The 7549-nt window shown below is 38.3% G+C and overlaps 1 protein-coding gene across 1 annotated transcript in view; it reads right to left on the reverse strand.

Moving 5' to 3' along the window:
- LOC121374103 (calcyphosin-like protein) overlaps positions 1-5607 on the reverse strand; it is a 30289-nt gene extending 24682 nt beyond the window's left edge. The window contains exon 1 of the mRNA XM_041501033.1: positions 5463-5607. The gene's annotated coding sequence lies outside the window, so the exon portion shown is untranslated. The remainder of the gene's footprint in view (positions 1-5462) is intronic.
- Positions 5608-7549: the final 1942 nt, after the last annotated feature.

Genomic DNA, 7549 nt, shown 5'->3' on the forward strand with positions numbered 1-7549 from the left:
GATCGCTCGTCCTCTTGGACATGTCTTACGCGTTTAAAGGAACTTCGCGTATTTTAAATAAGAGGCGCGATCTAGGTCAGCAGTAGAGCGCTTCCATGGGGCAATATGTTGTAAAACCGTCTTCTTGGATCCATTGGATCATTTCATATTTCAGTCAGTGCTCCACGACTAGAATATCAAAAGATACAGTAATTCCTTTCCTATCTGACAGAGGCCAAGAAATACAGGTTAGTCTTCACAGCGTTTGTTTTGACCTGCGAGACGTTCTTCGATGGGCCACTGGACTGGATCGACAAGTTCACGACTATTATAATATGACCATTCGGGTGGACTAAATTATGGTGTAACTTAAACACGTAATGATCTGACGCAACCTACCCCGTGTTCAGCGACAGCTAGCGACGCTAACGTTCGTGAACTCTGACTGGTCCCCCGTTGTGATCATTTCGTAAGCGCATAAACCAGTCTAGCGAAAGTTATTCTGCTCGGTCTGGTCATTTCAACTTATTTTCGTGCTTATATCCAATTAAGGTTCAAGCACGCTGTCCTGGGGACACACCTCAGCTATCTGGGCTGCCTATCCAGGACAGTGGGTTAGTTGTTAGTCGTTAGTGGTTAGTGAGAGAAAATAGGGTGTAGTGGTCTTACACCTACCCATTGAGTCGTTAAAACTCGCTCTGGGTGGGAGTCAGTACCGGGCCTGTACCTACCAGCCTTGTAGCCGATGGCTCAACCACGACACCGCCGATGCCAGTACTAGTTTCGTCTGAGCAGAGGCATCAATATGAAGAATAGGGTATTACATCACTCGCCCTGTACCTTACGGGACTTGGGTTTGGGTACACAAGCTATTGTATTTGAGAAAAAGAAAGAAATGTTGTATTTAACGACTCACTCAACACATTTTATTTACGGTTATATGGCGTCAGACATGTGGTTAAGGACCACACAGATTTTGAGAGGAAACCCGCTGTCGCCACTACATGGGCTACTCTTTCCGATTAGCAGCAAGGGATCTTTTATTTGCGCTTCCCACAGGCAGGATAGCACAAACCATGGCCTTTGTTGAACCAGTTATGGATCACTGGTCGGTGCAAGTTGTTTACACCTACCCATTGAGCCTTGCGGAGCACTCACTCAGGCTTTGGAGTCGGTAACTGGCTTAAAAAGTCCATGCCTCGACTGGGATCCGAACCCAGTACCTACCAGCCTGTAGACCGATGGCCTAATCACGACGCCACCGAGGCCGGTTTATATTTTATTACATACCCATTAAATCTTACTATATTAATACAGCTCTGAATACAAGAATTGAATACAACTTTCCGTATTCAACTCAACTGCCGGAACTATACCGTATTCAAAGCACATGATTACCGGGAATGCCCTTCACGATATGTAAACAAAGTTTGTGCTTGGTTTGTTTAAAATGTTATTTTGTGGAAACTTTTAACTGAAAACAGACGAAAACGATGACAAATATTTACAATTTAATGAGCGCGATACCAAAACTTGAGACGGGAACACTACAAACCAACGAGCTTTTAATCCACGATAGTTAAGGTCGACGACAGTCACTTTTTGGACCCTTGTTTTGGCTTCGTTACATCGTACACAATTCTTATTCTTTTTCAATAAATAAAACATCTCCAACCGTAATTTTGTGATATGATATATTTGACAAAAGGTACGTTTTATTTCTTTCATCTTTCAAAACTTCAAATTAATATTTTGTCTAGAATTATGAAAAAAAAAAAAAAGTACCGACCTGTAAACAGCGTTGTCTGCTTGTTATTGGAATTTGACTGGGGTCAAGGTTAGTAGACTAGTTTTTATTTTAATGTGGCGCAGCATTGTAGTAATACAGCTAATTTTGAATTTGAATGACGTCAGTATTCCAATGACGTCACTTTGCATCTCCTTACAATAACCATAAACTGGGTACATGACGTTTTCTTTTTGAAAAAATTCCAATGTAAAATTGCTATTGAATTTTTTTTTTTTCTTAACATTACTAATGCACCTGGATGTCTTTGAACAAAATCTTGTGATTAAAAAATTGCACCTTTTACGAAATATGGATTTCTAGTGAAATTACGGTAAGATATGCTATATTTATTGTGTACGAAGCCAAAACAAGGGTGCGAAAAGTGACCGTCGTTGACTTTAGCAACAATGCCGTCTCCTCACGTAGAAAACTTGAATGAACTGTCAACCGGATTATTCAGTGGAGCGATGATTTATGGAGGCACATTTAATATAAACTTAAACTTTTCAGCAACGAATAATTCCGTGAACATCAATAAAAGAAAACACACCGATGACGACTCAGACACTGAGTGAACAATTATTGACATTTTTCTTCGTTGATAAAACTGGCACGCTGAAAGTTTTCTGACGTATTACGAGCAAATTAAATATTATATTGTTCGTGAATTTTAGCTATTACATTGTCTTTAAAAGGCATTTCAAACAATATCATTAAAATTATAGGTAACTTTTCACTCGTTCTTTCTTGTTTAAATAGAACTATATTCCTATGTGTAATAATGGGTGGTTCTTCGGTCCGCGTAGTAACACAAGCTGACCTTGTGTAAATTTAGAAATCCCCGTCATTAGCTAGCAGTGTTACAATTTCTAAATTATTATTTGGAAAAAAAATTCCAATTTAGGGTATGTAATAAATACAAATACAAAACTACATCGGGGTTTCCTGCAGGAAATACACTCGTGGAATACAGAAATCAGAAAACCACATATATGTAGTTTTGTCTATGTATTTGAGATGGATTATCACTCAGTAACGCAGCAATCTCGCTGTGCCTAAATCTGCTTGAAGAAAAACATATTATAGCCTATCCGTCGTGGGTCTGGCCCCACAGACAGTACCAGTCAAGTGTCAAGTACAGTATATAGTTTACACCTTCTAGTATGTTCCCCTTGGATTAATTTTCAAGATTTTAACTGCCTTCTTTACGTCCGTGCTAAGGACTAGTAACGAATAGGCCTACTTGTCAACTTTAAAAGCCTCTAATGATTGAGATTTTACATGTGACAGACCAATACATGCACCGTGTGCCATAAGAGCGTATTTTTGGAAGGTCCGGGAGCGCCACACTACCTTTCTAAAAATTATGACATCATATATTTCAATTAATACACTTAGCAGGTCCGTAGGAATGTTGCTTTGTTTAACGACACCACTAGAGCACATTGAGTTCTTTTATTAATCATCGGCTATTCGATGTCAAACATTTGGTAATTTTGACATATAGTATTAGAGAGAAAACCCGCTACATTGTTCCATTAGTAGCAAGGAATCTTTTATATGAACCATCCCACAGACAGGATAGCACATACCACGGCCTTTGATATACCAGTCGTGGTGCACTAGCTGGGGCGAGCAATAGCTCAATGGGCAGGTCCGTAGGAAGCCCAACATTAATTATTAGTGTGGCGTAGTGTTTACACCAAGCATGGATAATGTACGATAATGCCCACAGTCATTTCCATTTTAAATATAATGCTTTTTTCTGCATTCCGGGGAATTTTGAAGTTGAAATTTACAAATCTCGTTAACATTATTCAGCGATATTATATTTTGAGCAGGATTAACAAAACTAGACATTTGTCTTTAAATATTAAATTATGACACATACTGCTTCCTACGGCCTTGCTTACATGCTATTTAAAATACTTTTTTTTAATTAAATGTTCAGACTGTTTATAGACTTGAAGTGATTAATGCAGAGGATCGGCACATATCTTAAATACATTGAACATACTATAAAGTTATTAAATTCTTTAACTGCTTGTGGTCATTAAAATATGTCCATTTATAAACATTTATTTCAGAGAGAGAGGGGAGAGAGAGAGAGAGAGAGAGAGAGAGAGAGAGAGAGAGAGAGAGAGAGAGAGAGAGAATGGGGGGGGGGGGGGGGAGCAATGACGACGACCTTATAATACACTACAGCACAGTAATATCAACCGATCTAGTCAATACTACCACTTTAATTATGTCGATATAGATTACGAACAACCCCTACTCAATACAACAATCGCTATAATAAGTATTCTTACTCACAGTCGCCACCACGAACAGGTTATAATATACAGCTATAATTGCCTGTACCTGTAGACCTGATCATAACAATAAGAAATTGATACACGAAACATACACATGCCACTTTCTGAATGCACCCATAGTGACAGAGAACAATTCTATAGATACCAGGTCGTAGTTGGGAAGGAAGGGGGACATTATTAAAATATGGATGGTTCACAGTTATATGTATTTCCATGAGATCATTCTTGAAAAAAAAAAAGGAATTTAGTTTATCAAAGTAATTCTCTCTACTAAGGGAAGTCATTCCTGACTACTGGGTTTCGCGATCAGAAACATAGGAGTATGAATAAAAACACATGCGTTGATTTTAATTATTTTATACCATCTGCATTTATTTTCCTTCAGACTATGCGTACTTTGCAACTGATGGAAAGTATCGACATACAAGAAAGCCGGCAGAATGTATTTCCGGTGTATTTCCTTTCAAGGTTCAAGGACACACCTGGTCGAGGGATACGAGTAATTAACGCGATGTTTGGAACACCTGCTGCTGCATTAGCTGTTCATGTTGGGTCATACCAAACTTAAGCGGCTATTTTATATCCCTGGTTCCACAAACAGGATTTTATCGGCCTTTGATACACTAATGAGTTGAAATGTGATATATCCATAAACGAGTAGTCTCCATCTTCCCTAAATTCAGTCAGCCGTTTTTCGCTAACGTTTGCGAACTATTTTGACTGGTTCCCGAACTGGTCATTCGGTTTAATGTGAAGTGCGTAATCCAGTCTAGCGGAGGTTTTTCTGCTCGGTCTGGCTGAACTTAGCTCAGAAGTTACTGCTGCCATTCCGCTTACAATGATTTCGTTATATATTTTTTAACAATTCTGTTCTTTCTATTACCCGAACTGCCATAACACCGGTAATAAAAAGTAGCTAGGTTTTAACAAAACAAAAAAAAAGCAAACAAACCCCCAAAACCCCAGCAACCCCCCCGCCCCCCCCAAAAAAAAAAAAAACCCAACACAAACAAACAAACAAAAAACCCAACAAAAAACCCCAAACAAGAATATGTTAAATATATATTATTAAACGCAGAGTGTAAGCAAACATATAATATAATTATTAAATGCTTTATTAACTTTCTTTAAGTTTGGCCGCGGAACCTTTCATTCCCATGCTGTCTCAAAATATAAGTTTAAAAAAGATATATAAAAAAATAAAATAAAATAAAACCAACCCCAAAAACGATTAATAACAGGCATTTGATATGTTTAAACAAGAATATATATATATATATATATATATATATATATATATATATATACACACACACACAAACATTGTATTAATTAAAATTTAAAATAATGACAGTCAAATAAATTGAAATACTCACGGAATTAGAAGGAAAGTTCAAGTTTTCGCTTTAAGGTGAAAAAACTTGTGGCGAGAAAAACTGTAATCCTATACGATCTGTTGAGTTGTAGGTGTTGTCAGTCGCAGCGATGGCACGCACCCGTCCTCCGTTATCATGACGACGAAAAACAAACCGGTTGCGACGGTAATCAACATGAGGCTGCATCAGCTTGTATTGTTGTCCTAGCAACCAGGCGCAGCCGGTATTGTAACAGATGATTCCAAGGGTGTCATCTTTTAAATAATGTATACCGCCAATCGATGCACGCCTGTCGATGCTTGATGGTTTTCTAAGCACCAACTTTGCCAATTATTGTTATTGTCAAGTTGACGCATTCTTACCGCGTACAGGTAAATAAGTAATAATGTAAACGATAGCCGTCAACGCACAAAGAATGCACCAGGATGAGACAGATGTTATGGTTTAACTACGTTAAAACTATTCGTTCTTGTAGTCGTCAATAAATCGTAACTATAAGCAACATCGGGCTCTACTTGAAATACAAAGAGTTGTATAGATATTAGAATGCATTTGCACCCTGACAAAAGTGGTTACGGTTACGGTTATCTGTTAGTAATCGTAACCGACATTCGTAAAGTCAAAACACGTCCAAATGCGCCTTGAAACAGGAAATGGTGCTGTGCTGTTTAATATACAATCAACGGACATTGTTTTTCAGTTATATTTTAATGCTACTAATAAAATAATAAGTCTAGGGACTTATCCTTAATCCTATTAAAGATTGTTACCCATCCAACATAGCTACGATTCGTTGTTATGATCGTTCACGTCATCCAGTTAAACGCATTCCAAACTATGTAAACAATACGAAAGAAGTATGTATAAACACATTGAAGGAAGTTTTTCTGTCAGTGCCATGTATTTCGCTCACAGTTTCAATTCAGATGGCACTTGACAAGCTGATTTGAAACTATTTATTCTTACAAGAATTCACTATGTTTTAAGCCGGAGAGGGGCGGGACGTAGCCCAGTGGTAAAGCGTTCGCTTGATGCGCGGTCGGTCTGGGATCGATCCCCGTCGGTGGCCCATTGCATAGGCTATTTCTCGCTCCAGCCAATGCATCACGACTGGTATATCAAAGGCCGTGATATGTGTTATCCTGTCTGTGGGATGGTTCATATAAAAGATCCCTTGCTGCTAAACGAAAAGAGTAGCCCAATAACAGCAGGTTTCCTCTCTCAATATCTGTGTTGTCCTTAACCATATTATGTGCGACGTCATTTAACCGTAAATAAAAAAAAATGTGTTGAGTGCGTCGGTAAATAAAACATTACCTTCCTTCCTTAAGCCAGAGAATCAAATCTGCGATTCAAGACTTCAACTAATTTACATAAATCCATAATCGCATTATGGCCATTTCCATTACAGCTATCACAGACGACAGTCATCCAGATAAATACGTGAGCGCTATCGACATCTCCGTGACATTAAACGCAATATTAATATCCATATTCGTCACGTTGCAAAATGTCTCTCAATGTCTAACGATTGGTATTATACAGGTCAACGTATATCATTCTGCCTTTTATACAGAAACAAATTAGTTTTCTTCTAAGATCGCACTAGTCACTACGACGCTATGGCTTCCCAATGTCAACGCATGGCCAGAATACCTTTAATTCGACCAATTAAAAAAACACCGGAATAAATCTGACAGCGCTAAACAAGCCGTAACGCAATTGGAATAACTGGACACCAAACAGTTTTACTTCTGTCAGATCAAAGCAAGTTTTAAAAACTTTTTTTTTAATGCATCCTATTGTGCCGTCAGTATGTGGGACAATTCATATTTCACCTTTTTACGAATAAAACTGATGAATATTTACTCGTCCACAGATAAATAGTTGAACATTTTAGGTTGAAGAGTGTCAGAGCAATTAGATGTGAAAACATCACTATTAATCCGTGGGGCCAGGCCTGGGGCCCTATTTTCGAAGCGATCTTAGCAATACGAAATCGTAAAACCGTCGTAGGTTGTGACGTCACTACAGCACACGCCATAGTGACGTCATAGCTTACGATGATTTCACGATTTCGTAGGCTA

This window comes from Gigantopelta aegis, chromosome 6 (genome assembly GCF_016097555.1).
Source record: "Gigantopelta aegis isolate Gae_Host chromosome 6, Gae_host_genome, whole genome shotgun sequence".
Taxonomy (NCBI): Eukaryota; Metazoa; Mollusca; class Gastropoda; order Neomphalida; family Peltospiridae; genus Gigantopelta; species Gigantopelta aegis.